The 27,036-nt window shown below is 47.1% G+C and overlaps 2 long non-coding RNA genes across 2 annotated transcripts in view; one reads left to right on the top strand and one right to left on the bottom strand.

Annotated features, from left to right (window-relative positions):
- LOC310901947 overlaps window positions 1–18,574 on the bottom strand; it is a 152,764-nt gene extending 134,190 nt beyond the window's left edge. Inside the window, exon 1 of the long non-coding RNA XR_014586326.1 lies at window positions 18,121–18,574. This is a non-coding gene — a long non-coding RNA (uncharacterized lncRNA). The remainder of the gene's footprint in view (window positions 1–18,120) is intronic.
- The window catches only part of LOC310901946, a 160,802-nt gene that overhangs the window by 117,835 nt on the left and 15,931 nt on the right, over window positions 1–27,036 (top strand). The window contains exons 2-3 of the long non-coding RNA XR_014586325.1: window positions 101–7,387; window positions 17,905–25,403. This is a non-coding gene — a long non-coding RNA (uncharacterized lncRNA). The remainder of the gene's footprint in view (window positions 1–100; window positions 7,388–17,904; window positions 25,404–27,036) is intronic.

Here is a 27,036-nt window from a genome sequence, read left to right as displayed (position 1 = left end):
TATACCAATTACATAGCCTTGTCAAGACTAAATCACAGGTAAAAATCCTGTACATCTCATGTGGCCAACCACTCCCAACTAGGATTCCAAGAACCAGGAGGTTCGGTGAAAATAGGGCTAGTGCTATTAGAGGGGTGATTATTAGGGTAAGCCCTAAGCTGTCTTTAATGGAGAAGTATGGGTGGAATGGGATTTTGTCGCAGTCTGATACGATTCCTAGTGGGTTATTTGAGCCTGATTCGTGTAGGAAGGTTAGGTGGACTAGGGTGATTCCTGCAATTAGGAAGGGCAGTAGGAAGTGGATGGCGAAGAATCGGGTTAAGGTTGGATTGTCTACTGAGAATCCTCCTCAGGCTCATTCTACTAGAGTTTGCCCAATGTACGGGATGGCTGAGAATAGGTTGGTGATTACGGTGGCCCCTCAGAATGACATTTGTCCTCATGGTAGGACATACCCTACGAAGGCAGTTGCTATTAGGGTGAGTAGGAGGATTACTCCTGTGTTTCAGGTTTCTTTGTATAGGTAGGAGCCGTAGTAGAGGCCTCGTCCGATGTGTAAGTAGATGCAGATAAAGAAGAGCGAAGCACCGTTGGCGTGGAGGTTGCGGATGAGCCATCCGTACTGGACGTCTCGGCATGTGTGAGCTACTGAGGAGAAGGCGAGTGAAGTGTCTGCGGTGTAGTGTATGGCTAGTAGCAGGCCTGTTAGGATTTGTGTGGCTAAGCAGATGGCTAGAAGGGAGCCGAAGTTTCATCAGGCAGAGATGTTGGAGGGGGCGGGTAGGTCGATTAGGGAGTTGTTGATTATTTTTAGTAGGGGATGGGATTTGCGGATGTTAGGGGCCATTAGTGAGTCTGTGTGTTATTAGGATTATTACCAGGATGGAGAGGGCGAAGGATCCTAGGTAGGCCTTAATTAGCCCTGTGTGTATTGAGGTTGCGGCTTTGCTTGCGGCTACTTGTAGTTCAGCAAGGCCCTCTGGCCCTATTTTTTTGAGTCAGGAGAGGTCGATCAAGTGTAGGGCAATGTTTTGTCCCTTTTCTAGTAGGTTTTTGGAGAAGAATCGGTGTACTAGGGGGTTGAAGTACCCTAATGCAGAGGAGAAGTTTATGAGGGGGTTTGGTTTGGGGTGAGTGAGGGTGTGTGTTATGTTCGATAGTTCTAGGGCTAGGATGATTCCTAGGATTGTTATGAGGATGGCAGCGGTTTTGGTGATAAGGGGTATGGTTATTGGGGGGGTTTTGGTTGGTGTGATGAAAGAGGTAATGATTATTCCTGCTGTAATGCTGCCTAGGGCGAGTCGGGTTAGGGGGGCGGTGATTAGTGGGTTGTTTTCGTTTATTGATACTATTGGGGGGATTCGGGTTTGTCCAGCTTGGACTAGGATGGTTATGCGGATGCTGTAGGTTGCGGTGAATGCTGTGGCTATAAGGGTTAGGAGTAGGGCTCAAGTATTTAGGTATGATGTGTTTAAGCTTTCGATGATGAGGTCTTTTGAGTAGAATCCGGCTAGGAATGGGGTTCCTATCAGCGCCAGGTTTCCGATGGTTAGGCAGGAAGTAGTGACTGGGAGTATTTTCTGTAGGCCTCCTATCTTTCGGATATCTTGTTCTCCGTTTAGGTTGTGGATGATAGACCCTGAGCATAGGAATAGTATGGCTTTAAAGAAGGCATGGGTTGAGATGTGTAGGAAGGCTAGTTGTGGGAGGTTTAGTCCGATAGTGACTATTATTAGTCCTAGTTGGCTGGATGTTGAGAAAGCAATGATTTTTTTGATGTCATTTTGGGTTAGGGCGCATGTGGCAGCGAATAGGGTTGATAGAGCACCTAGGCATAGGCAGGCAGTTAGGGCTGTCTGGTTGGTGGCTAGCAGGGGGTGCATGCGGATGAGCAGGAAGATTCCGGCTACTACTATGGTACTGGAGTGCAGTAGGGCTGATACTGGGGTGGGGCCTTCTATTGCTGCGGGCAGTCATGGGTGGAGTCCAAATTGGGCGGATTTTCCTGCGGCTGCGAGGATTAATCCTATGAGGGGGAGGATTGGGGTTTGGTGGGGGTGTACGGCTTGTTGGATCTCTCAGGTGTTGAATGTTGAAGCTAGTCATGCTATGCTCAGGATCAGTCCGACGTCTCCGATTCGGTTGTAGATTACGGCTTGTAGGGCGGCGGTGTTGGCATCTGCTCGGCCTTGTCATCAGCCGATGAGAAGGAAGGACATGATTCGTACTCCTTCCCAGCCTACGAATAGGAGGAATATGTTGTTTGCGGTTGTTAGGAGGAGTATGGCGACTAGGAATGTCAGTAGGTAGGTGAAAAATTTTGTTACGTATGGCTCTGAGGCCATGTATCATATGGCGAATTGTAGGATTGATCATGTTACAAATAGGGCGATTGGAAGAAATGTTATTGAGTATTGGTCTATTTTTAGGCTCAGGGGGATTTTAAAGTTTATAATGAATTTTCACTCCCAGTGGCAGGTGACAGATTCTACTCCCGAGTAGATGAATGCGGTTGTAGGGGCTAGGCTAATTAGGAATGCGGTTTTAACAGCGCGGGTGGTGGCTTGTGGGGTGTTTTTAAAGTTTTTAAATAGAAATGGCAGGATGATTGGGGTTAGGAGGATTGTCAGCGTGAGTAGTGTGAGGGAGTTGATTAGTAGTGTGGGGTTCACTACTTTTACTTGGATTTGCACCAAGATGGGTGGTTCCTAAGACCAGTGGATTGCTGTTATCCTTTAAAAGTAAGGGGGCTGAGGTTTTAGGCTCAGATGTAAGAGTTAGCAGCTCTTGTTGGTTAAACCCTCCCCTCGGCAGGTAAGAAGGTTTGAACTTCTATTCTTAGAATCACAGTCTAATGTTTGGTTTAAACTATACTTGCATGAGGGGATTCCGGAGATCAGTTCGGGTTTGAGGATTAGGAGGAATATTGGGATAATGTGGAGTGTTATGAGCAGGTGTTCTCGCGTGGTTGAGTTTTGCATAGATGTGATGTGGGAGGGGATTGAGCCTCGTTGGGTCATTAGTAGTATGAATAAGGTGTAGGAGGCGGTTAGTAGGGTTGCGATTCCTGTTAGGATGATCGTGAAGGCAGATCAGTTGAATAAGGTGATTATAATGGTTAGCTCTGCTATGAGGTTTGTTGTTGGGGGTAAGGCTATGTTTGTTAGATTGGCCAGCAATCATCAGGTAGCTATGAGTGGTAGGAGAGGTTGTAGGCCTCGTGTGAGTAGTAGAATTCGGCTGTGCGTACGTTCATAGTTTGTGTTGGCTAGGCAGAATAGTATGGAGGAAGTTAGTCCATGGGAAATTATTAGGATCATTGCCCCTGAGAATGATCAGTGGGTTTGGATTATTCCTGCGGCGATAACTAGGCCTATGTGGCTAACGGATGAATAAGCGATTAGTGATTTTAGGTCTGTCTGTCGTAGGCAGATTGAGCTAGTCATTAGGGCGCCTCATAGGGCCAGGGTTAGGAAGGGGTAGTGCAGGAGGTTGGACAGTGGGCCCATAAATAGAGTGACTCGTATAATTCCGTATCCTCCTAGCTTTAGTAGTAGGGCGGCGAGGAGTATTGAGCCTGCGATGGGTGCTTCTACGTGGGCTTTTGGCAGTCAGAGGTGTAGGCCGTATAGTGGGGCTTTTACTATGAATGCTATGAGCAGTGCTAGACCTGATAGTATTCCTGTCCATGAGGTGGATAGGGTTGGGTGGGTTAGTTGTAGGGTTGGCAGGTGCAGGGTGCCAATTTTCACGTATAGGTGTATGATTGTGATTAGCAGGGGTAGAGAGCTTACTGGCGTGTAGAATAGCAGGTAGATGCCAGCGCTTAGGCGTTCTGGTTGGTTCCCCCATCGGGTGATTAAGATTAGGGTGGGAATGAGGGTTGCTTCAAATGAGATGTAAAATAGTGCTAGTTCTGTGGTGGAAAAGGCTAGTAGGATGAATGGCTGGACTGCGACTAAGGTTGAGATAAAGATTCGTTTGCGTTGTAGGGGTTCTTGTTGCAGGTGGTTTTGGCTTGCTATGATTATGAGTGGGAGTAGTCAGCAGGATAGTACTAGGAGGGGGGATGAGATTTGGTCAATTCCTGTTCAGTTGGATAAAAATTTGTAGGGGTAGTAGGTTGGGATTAATCACTGTAGGCTTAGGGCAGCGATTAGGAGGCTGTATAAGGTGGTGTTAGTCCATAGAAATTTTGGTGGAGACAGCAGGGCTGTTGGAAGAAGTATGATTGTGGGTAGGATGATTTTTAGCATTGCAGGAGGTTTAGGTTGTGTAGATGGTCGGAGCCATGTGTGCGGGTGGAGGCTACTAGGATGGCCAGGCCTGTGCCCGCCTCACACGCTGAGAAGGTTAGCATGAGAATTGGTACCATGGTGAATGAGGAGACTTGGTTTTCGATGGATCATATTGATAGGCCTACGAATATCGATAATATTATGCTTTCAAGGCATAGTAGGGCGGATACTAGGTGGGTTCGGTGGAAGGCTAGTCCTAGTCCGCTGAAAATGAAGGCTGAGTAGAAGCTTAAATGTAGGGGCGACATAAGAAAGTTACAGGGTTGGCTGTAATCTGCTGGGTCGAAACCAGCTATCTTTTTGGTTAGACTAACTTTCTGTTATTCTGCTCATTCTAGGCCCCCTTGAATTCACTCGTAGGCCAGTCCGAGTGTTAGGAGAAGGAGGATCACTACAGTTCAGGTGAGGGTCATTAGGGGGGATTGGAGTTGGACGGCTCATGGCAGGGGGAGTAGGAGGGCGATTTCTAGGTCGAATAGGACGAACAGGATGGCTACTGAGGAAGAATCGGACTGAGAATGGTAATCGAGCAGATCCAAGTGGGTCGAATCCACATTCGTACGGTGAGAGTTTCTCTGAGTCGGGGTTTATTTGGGCGAGTCAGAAGTTTAATGCGGTTAGGGCGGCGCTTAGGATTGATGATAGGGCGAATATGAACATGAGTGCGTTCATTGCTCTCCTCTGGGTTTATACCAGATTCTAGAGATTGGAAGTCAATTGTAATTAATATACTAGAAGAGCAAGATCCTCATCAGTAGATGGTTATGTAGAGGAATAGTCAGATGACGTCTACGAAGTGTCAGTATCAGGCTGCTGCCTCGAATCCGAAGTGGTGGTCTGATGTAAAGTGGAACTTGATCAGTCGGAAGAGGCAGACGGTCAGGAAGGAGGATCCGATGATTACGTGGAGTCCGTGGAATCCAGTGGCAACGAAGAAGGTAGATCCGTAGACGCTATCGGCGATTGAGAATGGGGCTTCGTGGTATTCTATTGCTTGTAGGGCTGTGAAGTAGAATCCCAGGAGGATCGTTAGGGTTAGGGCGTGGATGGCGTGTTTTCGGTTTCCTTCTGTGATGCTGTGATGGGCTCACGTTACGGTAACGCCTGAGGCTAGTAGGATGGCTGTGTTTAGTAGGGGGACTTCTATCGGGTTGAGTGGTTTAATTCCTGTTGGGGGTCATTGGCCTCCTAGTTCTGGGGTTGGGGCCAGGCTCGAGTGGAAGAACGCTCAGAAGAACCCTAAGAAGAAGAATGCTTCGGATGTGATGAAAAGGATTATGCCGTATCGTAGGCCTTTTTGGACTGTGGGAGTGTGATGGCCTTGGAAGGTGCTTTCTCGTACAATGTCTCGTCATCATTGGAGTATTACTAGGAGTATTGAGATGAGGCCTAGGGTTAGTAGTATGGATGAGTTGTAGTGGAATCACATGATTAATCCTGAGGTTGTGAGTAGGGCGGCGGCTGCCCCGAAGATTGGTCAAGGGCTTGGGTCAACTATGTGGTATGAGTGTGCTTGGTGTGCCATTAGATGTTTTCTTGTAAGTATAGGCTTAGAAGGAGCACGAAGACGTAGGCCTGGATTATGGCTACTGCTACTTCTAGGATGGTTAGGAGTAGTAGGATGATTATTGTTAGGATGGATACTGCAGGAAGGGTGGGTATTAATGCAATGGAGGCTGTAGAGATGAGTTGGATGAGTAAGTGTCCTGCTGTAAGGTTGGCTGTAAGGCGGACTCCGAGGGCTAGGGGGCGGATTAGTAGGCTGGTTGTTTCGATCAGGATTAGTGCGGGGATTAGGGGTGTAGGGGTACCTTCGGGTAATAGGTGGGCTAAAGAGGCTGATGGTTGGTTTCGTAGGCCTGTTAGTAGTGTGGCGAGCCATAGTGGGAAGGCTAGGGCTATGTTCATAGATAGTTGGGTGGTTGGGGTGAATGTATATGGAAGGAGGCCTAGAAGGTTGATTGTAAGAAGTATGATTATTAGGGATGTAAATATTATGGCTCATTTGTGGCCATTTTTGTTGAGTGGGACTATTAGTTGTTTTGTGATTAGGTGAAGGAGTCATGTTTGGATAGTAGAAAGGCGGTTGTTGATTCATCGGTTGTTTGGGGACGGGAATAGTAGGGCTGGGAAGAGTAGGGATAGTAGGATTAAGGGGATGCCAAATAGATTGGGGCTGGAAAATTGGTCAAAGAAGCTTAGGTTCATGGTCAGGATCATGGTGTGGGTTTGGTAGTGAGGGAGGTCTTATTTGATGGGGGGTTGGTTGTGGTGAAGGCTAGTAGTTTTGGTTGGATGAGGAGTGCTAGGGTTAATCAGGTTATAATTATGATTGAAAATCATGGTGCGGGGTTAAGCTGTGGCATATCATTAAGGAGGGGGAAGTCCCTCTTTGGCTAGCTTAAAAGGCTAGTGCTGTTGCATAGCTTCTTAATGATTAGGATGATGATAGAAGGGACGATCAGGCCTCGAAATGTGGGAGTGGGGTTGATTCTACTACAATGGGTATGTAGCTGTGATTAGCCCCGCAAATTTCTGAGCATTGTCCGTAAAAAATCCCAGGCCGGGTGGTAATGAATGAAGTTTGGTTTAGTCGGCCTGGGATTGCGTCTGTTTTAACTCCGAGCGTTGGGACTGCTCAGGAGTGGAGTACGTCTCCTGCAGTAATGATCACGCGGATGGGGGATTCTATTGGGATAACTACGCGGTGGTCAACTTCTAGCAGTCGGAAGTGGCCGTTGGGTAAGTCTGGGGTGGGCACTATGTAGGAGTCGAATGATAGGTCTTTGAAGTCTGTGTATTCGTAGCTTCAGTATCATTGGTGGCCGATGGCTTTTAGGGTGAGGTCTGGTTCATCGATTTTGTCCATTATGTAGAGGATTTGTAGGGATGGGAGGGCGAGGAGTACCAGGACGATAGCAGGTAGGATTGTCCAGATCAGCTCTACTTCTTGGGCGTCTACAGCATTGGACGAGAGTTTTTCTGTTAGTATGTGGGCTAAAAGGTAGAGAACTAGGCTGCAGATAGCTAGGGCAACGATTAGGGCGTGGTCGTGGAATTCAACGAGTTCTTCTATGATGGGTGATGAGGTGTCTTGGAATCCTAGTTGGGAGTGGTTGGCCACATGAGATGTAAAGGATTTTTACCTGTGATTTAGTCTTGACAAGGCTATGTAATTGGTTTACTAACGTCTCATAAGAAAGAAGCATGAGCGGTTAATGCAGTTGGCTTGAAACCAGCATGTGAGGGTTCGATTCCTTCCTTTCTTGTACTTGGACGAAGGCCGGTTCCTCGAAAGTATGGTATGGGGGAGGGCAGCCGTGGATTCATTCAACGTTTGTGGTAGTTAGTTCTGGTTGTAGGACTTTTCGTTTGGCCGAAAAGGCTTCTCAGATGATGAATATTAGTATGATTACGGCTACTATTGAGATTAGGGAGCCGATGGAGGAAATGGTGTTTCATAGTGTGTAGGCGTCGGGATAGTCCGAGTATCGTCGGGGTATTCCTGCTAGGCCTAGGAAGTGCTGGGGGAAGAACGTTAGGTTTACTCCTGTAAATATTACCCCGAAGTGGGCTTTTGCTCATGTTTGGTGTAGGGTAAACCCAGTGAGTAGTGGGAATCAGTGAGTAAATCCTGCTAGAATGGCAAAGACGGCGCCTATGGATAGGACGTAGTGGAAGTGGGCAACTACGTAGTACGTGTCGTGCAGGGCGATGTCTAGGGAAGAGTTTGCAAGAACGATTCCTGTTAATCCTCCGATGGTAAATAGGAAGATAAATCCTAGAGCTCATAGTATTGGGGGGGTCTCATTTGATTGTTCCTCCGTGCAGGGTGGCTAGTCAGCTAAATACTTTGATTCCGGTAGGGATGGCAATGATTATAGTGGCTGATGTAAAGTAGGCTCAGGTATCAACGTCTATTCCTACTGTAAACATGTGGTGAGCTCAGACGATGAATCCTAGGAAGCCGATGGATAGTATGGCTCAGACTATTCCCATGTAGCCGAAGGGCTCCTTTTTGCCTGAGTAGTACGTGACTACGTGTGAGATGATTCCGAACCCCGGTAGGATCAGAATATAGACTTCTGGGTGTCCGAAGAATCAGAATAGGTGTTGGTACAGGATTGGGTCTCCTCCTCCAGCGGGGTCGAAGAATGTGGTGTTTAGGTTTCGATCAGTTAGTAATATTGTAATACCGGCGGCGAGTACGGGGAGTGATAGAAGGAGTAGGATGGCGGTAATTAGTACGGATCAGACAAATAGTATCCACTTCCACTACGTCCTATCCATAGGCGCCGTCTTTGCCATTCTAGCAGGATTTACTCACTGATTCCCACTACTCACTGGGTTTACCCTACACCAAACATGAGCAAAAGCCCACTTCGGGGTAATATTTACAGGAGTAAACCTAACGTTCTTCCCCCAGCACTTCCTAGGCCTAGCAGGAATACCCCGACGATACTCGGACTATCCCGACGCCTACACACTATGAAACACCATTTCCTCCTAGTCCTAGGACTTAGAGAAACTCCAGTACTAAAAATAGTAAACACAAGCAATAATTTCATATACTTCACTCTCACTCACCACTCAACTATCAGCTAACCACACCCCCGTCCACATAGCTTAACACAAAGCATGGCACTGAAGTTGCCAAGATGGCATAAAACATGCCTGCGGACAAAAGACTTAGTCCTAACCTTACGGTTGGTTTTTGCTAAATATATACATGCAAGTATCCGCGCCCCAGTGTAAACGCCCTCGACCACCTACCCCCATACAGGCCTTGAGGAGCGGGTATCAGGCACACCCAAGTAGTAGCCCAAGACGCCTCGCTAAGCCACGCCCCCACGGGTATTCAGCAGTAATTAACATTAAGCAATGAGTGCAAACTTGACTTAGTTATAGCAACAGCCTAACTTCAAGGGTTGGTAAATCTTGTGCCAGCCACCGCGGTCATACAAGAAACCCAAATCAACCGTCCTATTGACACGGCGTAAAGAGTGGTAAAATGCCTATCCTAGCTAACTAAGATCAAAATGCAACTGAGCTGTCATAAGCCCAAGATGCACCTAAACACACCATTAAGATGATCTTAGGAACTAACGACTGATTTAAACCCACGAAAGCCAGGGCCCAAACTGGGATTAGATACCCCACTATGCCTGGCCCTAAATCTTGATACTTACTTTACCGAAGTATCCGCCAGAGAACTACGAGCACAAACGCTTAAAACTCTAAGGACTTGGCGGTGCCCCAAACCCACCTAGAGGAGCCTGTTCTACAATCGATAATCCCCGATTAACCCAACCACCCCTTGCCAACACAGCCTACATACCGCCGTCGCCAGCCCACCTCGAATGAGAGCACAACAGTGGACACAATAGCACCCCGCTAATAAGACAGGTCAAGGTATAGCCTATGGAGTGGAAGAAATGGGCTACATTCCCTATTCATAGGGCACACGGAAAGAAGCGTGAAACCACTTCTGGAAGGCGGATTTAGCAGTAAAGTGGGACAATAGAGCCTACTTTAAGCCGGCCCTGGGGCACGTACATACCGCCCGTCACCCTCCTCAAAAGCCACATCCCACATAACTAATACCATAAATACGCTGAAGATGAGGTAAGTCGTAACAAGGTAAGTGTACCGGAAGGTGTACTTAGAATATCAAGACGTAGCTATAACACCAAAGCACTCAGCTTACACCTGAAAGATATCTACTAGACCGGATCGTCTTGAAGCCCCCCCTCTAGCTCAACCACACAAATAGTACACCAAAACTAAAGAATTTACTAAACTAATTAAACTAAAGCATTTTACAGTCTTAGTATAGGCGATAGAAAAGACACTTAGACGCGATAGAGACCCCAGTACCGTAAGGGAAAGATGAAATAGCAGTGAAACAATCAAAGCGACAGACAGCAAAGATCAACCCTTGTACCTTTTGCATCATGGTTTAGCGAGAACAACCAAGCAAAGTGAACTAAAGTTTGCCCCCCCGAAACCCAAGCGAGCTACTTTCAAGCAGTTAAAGAGAGCGAACCCGTCTCTGTTGCAAAAGAGTGGGATGACTTGTCAGTAGAGGTGAAAAGCCAACCGAGCTGGGTGATAGCTGGTTACCTGTGAAACGAATCTAAGTTCCCCCTTAATCCTCCCTACCGGACATCCTGAACCCTAATGAGATGATTAAGAGCTATTTAATGGAGGGACAGCTCCATTAAAAAAGGACACAACCTCGACTAGCGGATAATTCTTACTACTGATCCTACCGTGGGCCCTAAAGCAGCCATCAAAAAAGAGTGCGTCAAAGCTCCACCACCTAAAAATACCAAAATAAGATGATTCCCTTATCACAAACAGGTCAACCTATGAATATAGGAGAATTAATGCTAAAATAAGTAACTCAGGGCCACACCCCTCTAACGGCGCAAGCTTACATAGAAACATTATTAACAGACCTAGACAGATACAAAAACCCCTACAAGACCACGTATTAACTAACCCTGTTAACCCGACTCAGGAGCGCCTATAAGAGCGATTAAAATCTGTGAAAGGAACTCGGCAAATTAATAAGGCCCGACTGTTTACCAAAAACATAGCCTTCAGCAAATTAAACAAGTATTGAAGGTGATGCCTGCCCGGTGACTTAGGTTTAACGGCCGCGGTATCCTAACCGTGCAAAGGTAGCGCAATCAATTGTCCCATAAATCGAGACTTGTATGAATGGCTAAACGAGGTCTTAACTGTCTCTCACAGATAATCAGTGAAATTGATCTCCCCGTGCAAAAGCGGGGATGTGAACATAAGACGAGAAGACCCTGTGGAACTTAAAAATCAACGACCACCGCGAATCCTCAATCAACCCCACTGGGGCCACTACCATCGCAGAGCCTGGTCGATATTTTTCGGTTGGGGCGACCTTGGAGGAGAACAAATCCTCCAAAAACAAGACCATACCTCTTTACCTAGAGCTACCCCTCAAAGTGCTAACAGTGACCAGACCCAATATAATTGATTAATGGACCAAGCTACCCCAGGGATAACAGCGCAATCCCCCTCAAGAGCCCATATCGACAGGGGGGTTTACGACCTCGATGTTGGATCAGGACATCCTAATGGTGCAGCCGCTATTAAGGGTTCGTTTGTTCAACGATTAACAGTCCTACGTGATCTGAGTTCAGACCGGAGCAATCCAGGTCGGTTTCTATCTATGACACACTCTCCCCAGTACGAAAGGACCGGGAAAGTGGGGCCAATACCACAAGCACGCCCCCCCCCCTCTAAGCAGTGAAACCAACTAAACCGTGAAGAGGGCCTTCCCCCACCACTTTCAATCCTAGAAAAGGACCAGCTAGAGTGGCAGAGCCCGGCAAGTGCAGAAGGCTTAAGCCCTTTCCCCAGAGGTTCAAATCCTCTCCCTAGCTTCACCCATGATTCAAATAACAACACTAAGCTGCCTCGTTATATCCCTCCTATACATCATCCCAATCCTGATTGCCGTAGCCTTCCTAACCCTAGTAGAACGGAAAATCCTAAGCTACATACAATCCCGCAAAGGCCCTAACGTTGTCGGGCCTTTTGGCCTACTTCAACCATTTGCGGACGGACTGAAACTATTTACCAAAGAGCCCATCCGACCCTCTACCTCTTCCCCACTTCTATTCATTCTGATACCAATACTAGCCCTTGTCCTAGCCCTCACCACTTGAGCACCACTACCACTCCCATTTCCCCTAGCAGATCTAAACCTCGGCGTTCTCTTCCTAATAGCCATGTCAAGCCTAGCCGTCTACTCAGTCCTATGATCAGGCTGAGCCTCGAACTCAAAATACGCACTAATCGGAGCCCTACGGGCAGTAGCACAGACCATTTCATACGAAGTGACACTGGCCATAATCCTGCTATCAATAATCATACTAAGCGGAAGCTACACACTCAGCTCCTTTGCCGTCGCACAGGAGCCTCTATACTTCATTTTCTCCTCATGACCCCTAGCAATAATATGATACGTATCCACCCTAGCAGAGACAAACCGAGCTCCTTTTGACCTCACAGAGGGTGAATCTGAGCTAGTCTCAGGGTTTAACGTTGAATACGCCGCAGGACCCTTCGCCTTATTCTTCCTAGCTGAATATGCGAACATTATGCTAATAAATACACTTACAGCCATCATATTCCTAAACCCAAGCGCCCTAGGGCCACCCACAGAACTATTCCCCGTCATCCTAGCCACAAAAGTCCTCCTACTATCTTCTGGTTTCTTATGGGTCCGAGCTTCATACCCACGATTCCGATATGACCAACTAATGCACCTACTATGAAAAAACTTCCTACCCCTCACACTAGCTCTGTGCCTCTGACACATCAGCATACCTATCTGCTATGCAGGCCTACCTCCTTACATAAGGAAATGTGCCTGAACTACAAAGGGTCACTATGATAAAGTGAACATAGAGGTATAACAGCCCTCTCATTTCCTGTTGACCTTAGAAAAGTAGGAATTGAACCCACACAAGAGAAATCAAAATTCTCCATACTTCCCTTATATTATTTTCTAGTAGAGTCAGCTAATCAAGCTATCGGGCCCATACCCCGAAAATGATGGTTTAACCCCCTCCTCTACTAATGAACCCTTACGCGACCCCAATCATAACCTTCAGCCTCATCTTGGGCACCACAATCACAATTTCCAGCAACCACTGAGTTCTGGCCTGGACAGGACTGGAGATCAACGCACTAGCCATCATTCCCCTAATTGCCAAATCCCACCACCCACGAGCAGTAGAAGCCGCAACGAAATACTTCCTAACCCAAGCAGCTGCTTCCGCCCTGGTCCTATTCTCTAGCATAACCAATGCCTGAGTCACCGGCCAATGAGACATCACACAAATAAACCACCCAACCTCCTGTCTACTACTGACAGCAGCAATCGCTATTAAACTGGGCCTAGTGCCATTTCACTTCTGATTCCCAGAAGTACTACAAGGATCGCCACTAATAACAGCCCTGCTACTCTCGACCCTCATAAAATTCCCCCCACTAACCCTGCTCCTACTAACATCCAAATCCCTCGACCCAGCTCTACTCACCGCCATGGCCCTAGCCTCAACAGCACTAGGAGGCTGAATAGGACTGAACCAAACACAAACACGCAAAATCCTAGCCTTCTCGTCCATCTCCCACTTAGGCTGAATCGCCATCATCCTAGTTTACAGCCCCAAATTGGCCTTACTTACCTTCTACATATACACAATCATAACATCAGCCGTATTCCTAGCCCTTAACAAAATCAAAGCCCTTAACCTATCCATGATCACAACCTCATGAACAAAAACCCCAGTGCTAAACGCCACCCTAATACTAGTACTTTTATCCCTAGCAGGCCTCCCCCCATTAACAGGCTTTATACCAAAGTGACTTATCATCCAAGAACTAACTAAACAGGAAATAACACCAGCAGCCATGGCAATTGCCATGCTATCACTGCTCAGCCTCTTCTTCTACCTACGCCTCGCATACCACTCAACAATTACCCTTCCCCCCAACTCCTCTAACCACATAAAACAATGATACACTAGCAAAGCCCCAAGCACACCTACTGCGGTCCTTGCCTCACTATCAATCCTCTTACTTCCCCTGTCCCCAATAATACATGCCATTGTCTAGAAACTTAGGATAACACCCCAAACCGAAGGCCTTCAAAGCCTTAAATAAGAGTTAAACCCTCTTAGTTTCTGCACATTAAGACTTACAGAATATTAACCTGTATCTTCTGAATGCAAGTCAGACGCTTTAATTAAGCTAAAGCCTCCCTAGACAGATGGGCTTCGATCCCACAAAACTCTAGTTAACAGCTAAATGCCTAAACCAATTGGCTTCTGCCTACAAAGACCCTGACGCACCCTAGTGCGCATCGATGAGCTTGCAACTCAACATGAATTTCACTACAGAGCCGATAAGAAGAGGAATTAAACCTCTGTAAAAAGGACTACAGCCTAACGCTTCAACACTCAGCCATCTTACCCGTCACCTTCATCAACCGATGACTATTTTCCACTAACCATAAGGATATTGGCACCCTGTACCTCATCTTCGGGGCATGAGCAGGAATAGTCGGCACCGCACTCAGCCTATTAATCCGCGCAGAACTAGGACAACCAGGAACTCTCCTAGGCGACGACCAAATTTACAATGTAATCGTTACCGCTCACGCCTTTGTAATAAGCTTCTTTATAGTCATACCCATCATGATCGGAGGATTCGGCAACTGATTAGTCCCCCTCATAATCGGTGCCCCCGACATAGCATTCCCGCGAATAAACAACATAAGCTTTTGACTCCTCCCCCCATCATTCCTCCTCCTACTAGCCTCATCCACTGTAGAAGCTGGCGCCGGCACAGGCTGAACTGTCTACCCTCCCCTAGCAGGTGACCTTGCCCACGCCGGAGCTTCAGTAGACCTGGCTATCTTCTCACTCCACTTAGCCGGTATCTCCTCCATCCTTGGGGCCATCAACTTTATCACCACAGCCATCAACATAAAACCCCCCGCACTCTCACAATACCAAACCCCACTATTTGTCTGATCCGTACTAATTACCGCCATCCTACTCCTTCTATCACTCCCCGTACTCGCCGCCGGTATTACAATATTACTAACTGATCGAAACCTAAACACCACATTCTTCGACCCCGCTGGAGGAGGAGACCCAATCCTGTACCAACACCTATTCTGATTCTTCGGACACCCAGAAGTCTATATTCTGATCCTACCGGGGTTCAGAATCATCTCACACGTAGTCACATACTACTCAGGCAAAAAGGAGCCCTTCGGCTACATGGGAGTAGTCTGAGCCATACTATCCATCGGCTTCCTAGGATTCATCGTCTGAGCTCACCACATGTTTACAGTAGGAATAGACGTTGATACCCGAGCCTACTTTACATCAGCCACTATAATCATTGCCATCCCTACCGGAATCAAAGTATTTAGCTGACTAGCCACCCTGCACGGAGGAACAATCAAATGAGACCCCCCCCAATACTATGAGCTCTAGGATTTATCTTCCTATTTACCATCGGAGGATTAACAGGAATCGTTCTTGCAAACTCTTCCCTAGACATCGCCCTGCACGACACGTACTACGTAGTTGCCCACTTCCACTACGTCCTATCCATAGGCGCCGTCTTTGCCATTCTAGCAGGATTTACTCACTGATTCCCACTACTCACTGGGTTTACCCTACACCAAACATGAGCAAAAGCCCACTTCGGGGTAATATTTACAGGAGTAAACCTAACGTTCTTCCCCCAGCACTTCCTAGGCCTAGCAGGAATACCCCGACGATACTCGGACTATCCCGACGCCTACACACTATGAAACACCATTTCCTCCTAGTCCTAGGACTTAGAGAAACTCCAGTACTAAAAATAGTAAACACAAGCAATAATTTCATATACTTCACTCTCACTCACCACTCAACTATCAGCTAACCACACCCCCGTCCACATAGCTTAACACAAAGCATGGCACTGAAGTTGCCAAGATGGCATAAAACATGCCTGCGGACAAAAGACTTAGTCCTAACCTTACGGTTGGTTTTTGCTAAATATATACATGCAAGTATCCGCGCCCCAGTGTAAACGCCCTCGACCACCTACCCCCATACAGGCCTTGAGGAGCGGGTATCAGGCACACCCAAGTAGTAGCCCAAGACGCCTCGCTAAGCCACGCCCCCACGGGTATTCAGCAGTAATTAACATTAAGCAATGAGTGCAAACTTGACTTAGTTATAGCAACAGCCTAACTTCAGGGGTTGGTAAATCTTGTGCCAGCCACCGCGGTCATACAAGAAACCCAAATCAACCGTCCTATTGACACGGCGTAAAGAGTGGTAAAATGCCTATCCTAGCTAACTAAGATCAAAATGCAACTGAGCTGTCATAAGCCCAAGATGCACCTAAACACACCATTAAGATGATCTTAGGAACTAACGACTGATTTAAACCCACGAAAGCCAGGGCCCAAACTGGGATTAGATACCCCACTATGCCTGGCCCTAAATCTTGATACTTACTTTACCGAAGTATCCGCCAGAGAACTACGAGCACAAACGCTTAAAACTCTAAGGACTTGGCGGTGCCCCAAACCCACCTAGAGGAGCCTGTTCTACAATCGATAATCCCCGATTAACCCAACCACCCCTTGCCAACACAGCCTACATACCGCCGTCGCCAGCCCACCTCGAATGAGAGCACAACAGTGGACACAATAGCACCCCGCTAATAAGACAGGTCAAGGTATAGCCTATGGAGTGGAAGAAATGGGCTACATTCCCTATTCATAGGGCACACGGAAAGAAGCGTGAAACCACTTCTGGAAGGCGGATTTAGCAGTAAAGTGGGACAATAGAGCCTACTTTAAGCCGGCCCTGGGGCACGTACATGGTTAAACATGACTGTTAGTAGTGTGGCGAGCCATAGTGGGAAGGCTAGGGCTATGTTCATAGATAGTTGGGTGGTTGGGGTGAATGTATATGGAAGGAGGCCTAGAAGGTTGATTGTAAGAAGTATGATTATTAGGGATGTAAATATTATGGCTCATTTGTGGCCATTTTTGTTGAGTGGGACTATTAGTTGTTTTGTGATTAGGTGAAGGAGTCATGTTTGGATAGTAGAAAGGCGGTTGTTGATTCATCGGTTGTTTGGGGACGGGAATAGTAGGGCTGGGAAGAGTAGGGATAGTAGGATTAAGGGGATGCCAAATAGATTGGGGCTGGAAAATTGGTCAAAGAAGCTTAGGTTCATGGTCAGGATCATGGTGTGGGTTTGGTAGTGAGGGAGGTCTTATTTGATGGGGGGTTGGTTGTGGTGAAGGCTAGTAGTTTTGGTTGGATGAGGAGTGCTAGGGTTAATCAGGTTATAATTATGATTGAAAATCATGGTGCGGGGTTAAGCTGTGGCATATCATTAAGGAGGGGGAAGTCCCTCTTTGGCTAGCTTAAAAGGCTAGTGCTGTTGCATAGCTTCTTAATGATTAGGATGATGATAGAAGGGACGATCAGGCCTCGAAATGTGGGAGTGGGGTTGATTCTACTACAATGGGTATGTAGCTGTGATTAGCCCCGCAAATTTCTGAGCATTGTCCGTAAAAAATCCCAGGCCGGGTGGTAATGAATGAAGTTTGGTTTAGTCGGCCTGGGATTGCGTCTGTTTTAACTCCGAGCGTTGGGACTGCTCAGGAGTGGAGTACGTCTCCTGCAGTAATGATCACGCGGATGGGGGATTCTATTGGGATAACTACGCGGTGGTCAACTTCTAGCAGTCGGAAGTGGCCGTTGGGTAAGTCTGGGGTGGGCACTATGTAGGAGTCGAATGATAGGTCTTTGAAGTCTGTGTATTCGTAGCTTCAGTATCATTGGTGGCCGATGGCTTTTAGGGTGAGGTCTGGTTCGTCGATTTTGTCCATTATGTAGAGGATTTGTAGGGATGGGAGGGCGAGGAGTACCAGGACGATAGCAGGTAGGATTGTCCAGATCAGCTCTACTTCTTGGGCGTCTACAGCATTGGACGAGAGTTTTTCTGTTAGTATGTGGGCTAAAAGGTAGAGAACTAGGCTGCAGATAGCTAGGGCAACGATTAGGGCGTGGTCGTGGAATTCAACGAGTTCTTCTATGATGGGTGATGAGGCGTCTTGGAATCCTAGTTGGGAGTGGTTGGCCACATGAGATGTACAGGATTTTTACCTGTGATTTAGTCTTGACAAGGCTATGTAATTGGTTTACTAACGTCTCATAAGAAAGAAGCATGAGCGGTTAACCTCCTGGGAGACCCAGAAAACTTCACCCCAGCAAACCCACTAGTAACCCCACCACACATCAAACCAGAATGATACTTCCTATTCGCCTACGCCATCCTACGTTCAATCCCAAATAAACTAGGAGGCGTATTAGCACTGGCCGCCTCCGTACTGATCCTATTCCTAATCCCATTCCTGCACAAATCAAAACAACGAGCAATAACATTCCGACCACTCTCCCAGCTCCTATTCTGAGTACTAGTCGCCGACCTCCTCGTCCTAACATGAGTAGGAAGCCAACCCGTCGAACACCCATTCATCATCATCGGCCAACTCGCTTCAATCGCCTACTTCACTATCCTCCTATTTCTCCTCCCCGCCGCAAGCGCCCTAGAAAACAAAATACTCAACTGCTAAATACTCTAATAGTTTATAAAAACATTGGTCTTGTAAACCAAAGATTGAAGACTTACCACTTCTTAGAGTACCCCAAACTCAGAAAAAAAGGACTCAAACCTTTATCTCCAGCTCCCAAAGCTGGCATTTTCAATAAACTATTCTCTGACCCTAACCCCTAAACCGCCCGAATAGCACCCCGCGACAACCCCCGCACAAGCTCCAATACAACAAACAAAGTCAACAACAGCCCCCAACCCGCCACTAAAAACATCCCTGCCCCATGTGAATAAAACATGGAAACTCCACTAAAATCCGACCGAACAACAAACACCCCAACATTATTCACAGTAGAAACCCCGAACTTCCAAGCCCCCATAAACCCCCCAAACACCAACCCCCCAAAAACAATTGCCACAAACGCTACTGCACATCCAATCACCCGTCAATCCCCCCAAGCCCCAGGGAAAGGCTCCGCTGCTAAAGCTACTGAATAAACAAACACCACCAGCATACCCCCCAAATACACCATAAACAGCACTAAAGCCACGAACGAAACCCCAAGGCCCAGCAACCACCTGCACCCCGCCACAGACGCTAACACCAAACCAACAACCCCATAATACGGCGAAGGATTCGACGCCACACCCAAAACACCCACCGCAAAGCAAATCCCTAAAAAAAACATAAAATAAGTCATTATTCCTGCCCGGACACTACCCGAGGCCTGCGGCTCGAAAAGCCGCCATTGTTCTCAACTACAGGAACTAACCGCAAGCCCCCAATAATTCTACCCCATCTATGCCATTATGCTTAACCCCCCCCCCCTCCCCCCCCGAGGCGGGGGTATTTGGTTATGCATATTTGTGCATAAATTTATATACCCCATATACATACATACTATAGTACCAGTAATATACATTATATACGGACTATCTTATAAGCAGGTGCTAAACCCATACATGTACACGGCCATTAAACCCTTAACCACACTCCTACCAAACCACCCGGCATGAATGTTCTAGGACCATACCCCACAACACCCAATACAACTCCACTCAAGCGCATAACAAGACCCCATTTTAATGAATGCTCACAGGACATGCTCCAACAACAACTCTCCACCACATATCTCATGCAGTTCGTATCAGACGGATTTATTAATCGTACTCCTCACGTGAAATCAGCAACCCGTTGCACATAATGTCCGGTATGACTAGCTTCAGGCCCATACGTTCCCCCTAAACCCCTCGCCCTCCTCACATTTTTGCGCCTCTGGTTCCTCGGTCAGGGCCATCCATTGGGTTCACTCACCCCTCCTTGCCCTTCAAAGTGGCATCTGTGAGTACTTTCACCTTCTCAATGCGTAATCGCGGCATGTTCCAGCTTTTTGGCGCCTCTGGTTCCTCTTATTTTTTCCGGGGTTACCTCACAGGTGGCTATTCCCAGTGATCTCGGGGGTCCCACAATCTAAGCCTGGACACACCTGCCTCACGGCCTATCCTATATTTCAAGGGTCCCTCGATGAGACGGTTGGCGTATATGGGGAATCATCCTGACACTGATGCACTTTGACCACATTCAGTTAATGTTACCTCCACCCTCCGGGTTAAATGGGGCTATTGGATGAATGCTCGTTGGACATAGCACAAAACAACAAATCATTAAGCGCAACCCCTGCGCTTCACAAACTAAACCAGTAAACTTTCGCTAACCACCATGTAGCATAAACCTTCATCGCCCAATCCCAGCAAACTACCTCTAAAACTCCATTAATCATCCCTTCCATGACATCATCGGAACGATGTATATATACACACAAACACATACAAAATAACTTAAACTTATTAGAGAAACTCCAGTACTAAAAATAGTAAACACAAGCAATAATTTCATATACTTCACTCTCACTCACCACTCAACTATCAGCTAACCACACCCCCGTCCACATAGCTTAACACAAAGCATGGCACTGAAGTTGCCAAGATGGCATAAAACATGCCTGCGGACAAAAGACTTAGTCCTAACCTTACGGTTGGTTTTTGCTAAATATATACATGCAAGTATCCGCGCCCCAGTGTAAACGCCCTCGACCACCTACCCCCATACAGGCCTTGAGGAGCGGGTATCAGGCACACCCAAGTAGTAGCCCAAGACGCCTCGCTAAGCCACGCCCCCACGGGTATTCAGCAGTAATTAACATTAAGCAATGAGTGCAAACTTGACTTAGTTATAGCAACAGCCTAACTTCAGGGGTTGGTAAATCTTGTGCCAGCCACCGCGGTCATACAAGAAACCCAAATCAACCGTCCTATTGACACGGCGTAAAGAGTGGTAAAATGCCTATCCTAGCTAACTAAGATCAAAATGCAACTGAGCTGTCATAAGCCCAAGATGCACCTAAACACACCATTAAGATGATCTTAGGAACTAACGACTGATTTAAACCCATGAAAGCCAGGGCCCAAACTGGGATTAGATACCCCACTATGCCTGGCCCTAAATCTTGATACTTACTTTACCGAAGTATCCGCCAGAGAACTACGAGCACAAACGCTTAAAACTCTAAGGACTTGGCGGTGCCCCAAACCCACCTAGAGGAGCCTGTTCTACAATCGATAATCCCCGATTAACCCAACCACCCCTTGCCAACACAGCCTACATACCGCCGTCGCCAGCCCACCTCGAATGAGAGCACAACAGTGGACACAATAGCACCCCGCTAATAAGACAGGTCAAGGTATAGCCTATGGAGTGGAAGAAATGGGCTACATTCCCTATTCATAGGGCACACGGAAAGAAGCGTGAAACCACTTCTGGAAGGCGGATTTAGCAGTAAAGTGGGACAATAGAGCCTACTTTAAGCCGGCCCTGGGGCACGTACATACCGCCCGTCACCCTCCTCAAAAGCCACATCCCACATAACTAATACCATAAATACGCTGAAGATGAGGTAAGTCGTAACAAGGTAAGTGTACCGGAAGGTGTACTTAGAATATCAAGACGTAGCTATAACACCAAAGCACTCAGCTTACACCTGAAAGATATCTACTAGACCGGATCGTCTTGAAGCCCCCCCTCTAGCTCAACCACACAAATAGTACACCAAAACTAAAGAATTTACTAAACTAATTAAACTAAAGCATTTTACAGTCTTAGTATAGGCGATAGAAAAGACACTTAGACGCGATAGAGACCCCAGTACCGTAAGGGAAAGATGAAATAGCAGTGAAACAATCAAAGCGACAGACAGCAAAGATCAACCCTTGTACCTTTTGCATCATGGTTTAGCGAGAACAACCAAGCAAAGTGAACTAAAGTTTGCCCCCCCGAAACCCAAGCGAGCTACTTTCAAGCAGTTAAAGAGAGCGAACCCGTCTCTGTTGCAAAAGAGTGGGATGACTTGTCAGTAGAGGTGAAAAGCCAACCGAGCTGGGTGATAGCTGGTTACCTGTGAAACGAATCTAAGTTCCCCCTTAATCCTCCCTACCGGACATCCTGAACCCTAATGAGATGATTAAGAGCTATTTAATGGAGGGACAGCTCCATTAAAAAAGGACACAACCTCGACTAGCGGATAATTCTTACTACTGATCCTACCGTGGGCCCTAAAGCAGCCATCAAAAAAGAGTGCGTCAAAGCTCCACCACCTAAAAATACCAAAATAAGATGATTCCCTTATCACAAACAGGTCAACCTATGAATATAGGAGAATTAATGCTAAAATAAGTAACTCAGGGCCACACCCCTCTAACGGCGCAAGCTTACATAGAAACATTATTAACAGACCTAGACAGATACAAAAACCCCTACAAGACCACGTATTAACTAACCCTGTTAACCCGACTCAGGAGCGCCTATAAGAGCGATTAAAATCTGTGAAAGGAACTCGGCAAATTAATAAGGCCCGACTGTTTACCAAAAACATAGCCTTCAGCAAATTAAACAAGTATTGAAGGTGATGCCTGCCCGGTGACTTAGGTTTAACGGCCGCGGTATCCTAACCGTGCAAAGGTAGCGCAATCAATTGTCCCATAAATCGAGACTTGTATGAATGGCTAAACGAGGTCTTAACTGTCTCTCACAGATAATCAGTGAAATTGATCTCCCCGTGCAAAAGCGGGGATGTGAACATAAGACGAGAAGACCCTGTGGAACTTAAAAATCAACGACCACCGCGAATCCTCAATCAACCCCACTGGGGCCACTACCATCGCAGAGCCTGGTCGATATTTTTCGGTTGGGGCGACCTTGGAGGAGAACAAATCCTCCAAAAACAAGACCATACCTCTTTACCTAGAGCTACCCCTCAAAGTGCTAACAGTGACCAGACCCAATATAATTGATTAATGGACCAAGCTACCCCAGGGATAACAGCGCAATCCCCCTCAAGAGCCCATATCGACAGGGGGGTTTACGACCTCGATGTTGGATCAGGACATCCTAATGGTGCAGCCGCTATTAAGGGTTCGTTTGTTCAACGATTAACAGTCCTACGTGATCTGAGTTCAGACCGGAGCAATCCAGGTCGGTTTCTATCTATGACACACTCTCCCCAGTACGAAAGGACCGGGAAAGTGGGGCCAATACCACAAGCACGCCCCCCCCCCTCTAAGCAGTGAAACCAACTAAACCGTGAAGAGGGCCTTCCCCCACCACTTTCAATCCTAGAAAAGGACCAGCTAGAGTGGCAGAGCCCGGCAAGTGCAGAAGGCTTAAGCCCTTTCCCCAGAGGTTCAAATCCTCTCCCTAGCTTCACCCATGATTCAAATAACAACACTAAGCTGCCTCGTTATATCCCTCCTATACATCATCCCAATCCTGATTGCCGTAGCCTTCCTAACCCTAGTAGAACGGAAAATCCTAAGCTACATACAATCCCGCAAAGGCCCTAACGTTGTCGGGCCTTTTGGCCTACTTCAACCATTTGCGGACGGACTGAAACTATTTACCAAAGAGCCCATCCGACCCTCTACCTCTTCCCCACTTCTATTCATTCTGATACCAATACTAGCCCTTGTCCTAGCCCTCACCACTTGAGCACCACTACCACTCCCATTTCCCCTAGCAGATCTAAACCTCGGCGTTCTCTTCCTAATAGCCATGTCAAGCCTAGCCGTCTACTCAGTCCTATGATCAGGCTGAGCCTCGAACTCAAAATACGCACTAATCGGAGCCCTACGGGCAGTAGCACAGACCATTTCATACGAAGTGACACTGGCCATAATCCTGCTATCAATAATCATACTAAGCGGAAGCTACACACTCAGCTCCTTTGCCGTCGCACAGGAGCCTCTATACTTCATTTTCTCCTCATGACCCCTAGCAATAATATGATACGTATCCACCCTAGCAGAGACAAACCGAGCTCCTTTTGACCTCACAGAGGGTGAATCTGAGCTAGTCTCAGGGTTTAACGTTGAATACGCCGCAGGACCCTTCGCCTTATTCTTCCTAGCTGAATATGCGAACATTATGCTAATAAATACACTTACAGCCATCATATTCCTAAACCCAAGCGCCCTAGGGCCACCCACAGAACTATTCCCCGTCATCCTAGCCACAAAAGTCCTCCTACTATCTTCTGGTTTCTTATGGGTCCGAGCTTCATACCCACGATTCCGATATGACCAACTAATGCACCTACTATGAAAAAACTTCCTACCCCTCACACTAGCTCTGTGCCTCTGACACATCAGCATACCTATCTGCTATGCAGGCCTACCTCCTTACATAAGGAAATGTGCCTGAACTACAAAGGGTCACTATGATAAAGTGAACATAGAGGTATAACAGCCCTCTCATTTCCTGTTGACCTTAGAAAAGTAGGAATTGAACCCACACAAGAGAAATCAAAATTCTCCATACTTCCCTTATATTATTTTCTAGTAGAGTCAGCTAATCAAGCTATCGGGCCCATACCCCGAAAATGATGGTTTAACCCCCTCCTCTACTAATGAACCCTTACGCGACCCCAATCATAACCTTCAGCCTCATCTTGGGCACCACAATCACAATTTCCAGCAACCACTGAGTTCTGGCCTGGACAGGACTGGAGATCAACACACTAGCCATCATTCCCCTAATTGCCAAATCCCACCACCCACGAGCAGTAGAAGCCGCAACGAAATACTTCCTAACCCAAGCAGCTGCTTCCGCCCTGGTCCTATTCTCTAGCATAACCAATGCCTGAGTCACTGGCCAATGAGACATCACACAAATAAACCACCCAACCTCCTGTCTACTACTGACAGCAGCAATCGCTATTAAACTGGGCCTAGTGCCATTTCACTTCTGATTCCCAGAAGTACTACAAGGATCGCCACTAATAACAGCCCTGCTACTCTCGACCCTCATAAAATTCCCCCCACTAACCCTGCTCCTACTAACATCCAAATCCCTCGACCCAGCTCTACTCACCGCCATGGCCCTAGCCTCAACAGCACTAGGAGGCTGAATAGGACTGAACCAAACACAAACACGCAAAATCCTAGCCTTCTCGTCCATCTCCCACTTAGGCTGAATCGCCATCATCCTAGTTTACAGCCCCAAATTGGCCTTACTTACCTTCTACCTATACACAATCATAACATCAGCCGTATTCCTAGCCCTTAACAAAATCAAAGCCCTTAACCTATCCATGATCACAACCTCATGAACAAAAACCCCAGTGCTAAACGCCACCCTAATACTAGTACTTTTATCCCTAGCAGGCCTCCCCCCATTAACAGGCTTTATACCAAAGTGACTTATCATCCAAGAACTAACTAAACAGGAAATAACACCAGCAGCCATGGCAATTGCCATGCTATCACTGCTCAGCCTCTTCTTCTACCTACGCCTCGCATACCACTCAACAATTACCCTTCCCCCCAACTCCTCTAACCACATAAAACAATGATACACTAGCAAAGCCCCAAGCACACCTACTGCGGTCCTTGCCTCACTATCAATCCTCTTACTTCCCCTGTCCCCAATAATACATGCCATTGTCTAGAAACTTAGGATAACACCCCAAACCGAAGGCCTTCAAAGCCTTAAACAAGAGTTAAACCCTCTTAGTTTCTGCACATTAAGACTTACAGAATATTAACCTGTATCTTCTGAATGCAAGTCAGACGCTTTAATTAAGCTAAAGCCTCCCTAGACAGATGGGCTTCGATCCCACAAAACTCTAGTTAACAGCTAAATGCCTAAACCAATTGGCTTCTGCCTACAAAGACCCTGACGCACCCTAGTGCGCATCGATGAGCTTGCAACTCAACATGAATTTCACTACAGAGCCGATAAGAAGAGGAATTAAACCTCTGTAAAAAGGACTACAGCCTAACGCTTCAACACTCAGCCATCTTACCCGTCACCTTCATCAACCGATGACTATTTTCCACTAACCATAAGGATATTGGCACCCTGTACCTCATCTTCGGGGCATGAGCAGGAATAGTCGGCACCGCACTCAGCCTATTAATCCGCGCAGAACTAGGACAACCAGGAACTCTCCTAGGCGACGACCAAATTTACAATGTAATCGTTACCGCTCACGCCTTTGTAATAAGCTTCTTTATAGTCATACCCATCATGATCGGAGGATTCGGCAACTGATTAGTCCCCCTCATAATCGGTGCCCCCGACATAGCATTCCCGCGAATAAACAACATAAGCTTTTGACTCCTCCCCCCATCATTCCTCCTCCTACTAGCCTCATCCACTGTAGAAGCTGGCGCCGGCACAGGCTGAACTGTCTACCCTCCCCTAGCAGGTGACCTTGCCCACGCCGGAGCTTCAGTAGACCTGGCTATCTTCTCACTCCACTTAGCCGGTATCTCCTCCATCCTTGGGGCCATCAACTTTATCACCACAGCCATCAACATAAAACCCCCCGCACTCTCACAATACCAAACCCCACTATTTGTCTGATCCGTACTAATTACCGCCATCCTACTCCTTCTATCACTCCCCGTACTCGCCGCCGGTATTACAATATTACTAACTGATCGAAACCTAAACACCACATTCTTCGACCCCGCTGGAGGAGGAGACCCAATCCTGTACCAACACCTATTCTGATTCTTCGGACACCCAGAAGTCTATATTCTGATCCTACCGGGGTTCGGAATCATCTCACACGTAGTCACATACTACTCAGGCAAAAAGGAGCCCTTCGGCTACATGGGAGTAGTCTGAGCCATACTATCCATCGGCTTCCTAGGATTCATCGTCTGAGCTCACCACATGTTTACAGTAGGAATAGACGTTGATACCCGAGCCTACTTTACATCAGCCACTATAATCATTGCCATCCCTACCGGAATCAAAGTATTTAGCTGACTAGCCACCCTGCACGGAGGAACAATCAAATGAGACCCCCCCCAATACTATGAGCTCTAGGATTTATCTTCCTATTTACCATCGGAGGATTAACAGGAATCGTTCTTGCAAACTCTTCCCTAGACATCGCCCTGCACGACACGTACTACGTAGTTGCCCACTTCCACTACGTCCTATCCATAGGCGCCGTCTTTGCCATTCTAGCAGGATTTA

The sequence above is a fragment of the Anser anser genome (assembly GCF_964211835.1).
Source record: "Anser anser genome assembly, chromosome: 6".
Classification (NCBI taxonomy): domain Eukaryota; kingdom Metazoa; phylum Chordata; class Aves; order Anseriformes; family Anatidae; genus Anser; species Anser anser.
The sequence above is the reverse complement of the archived record's forward strand: the minus strand, read 5'-3'. Positions and strand labels throughout refer to the sequence as shown.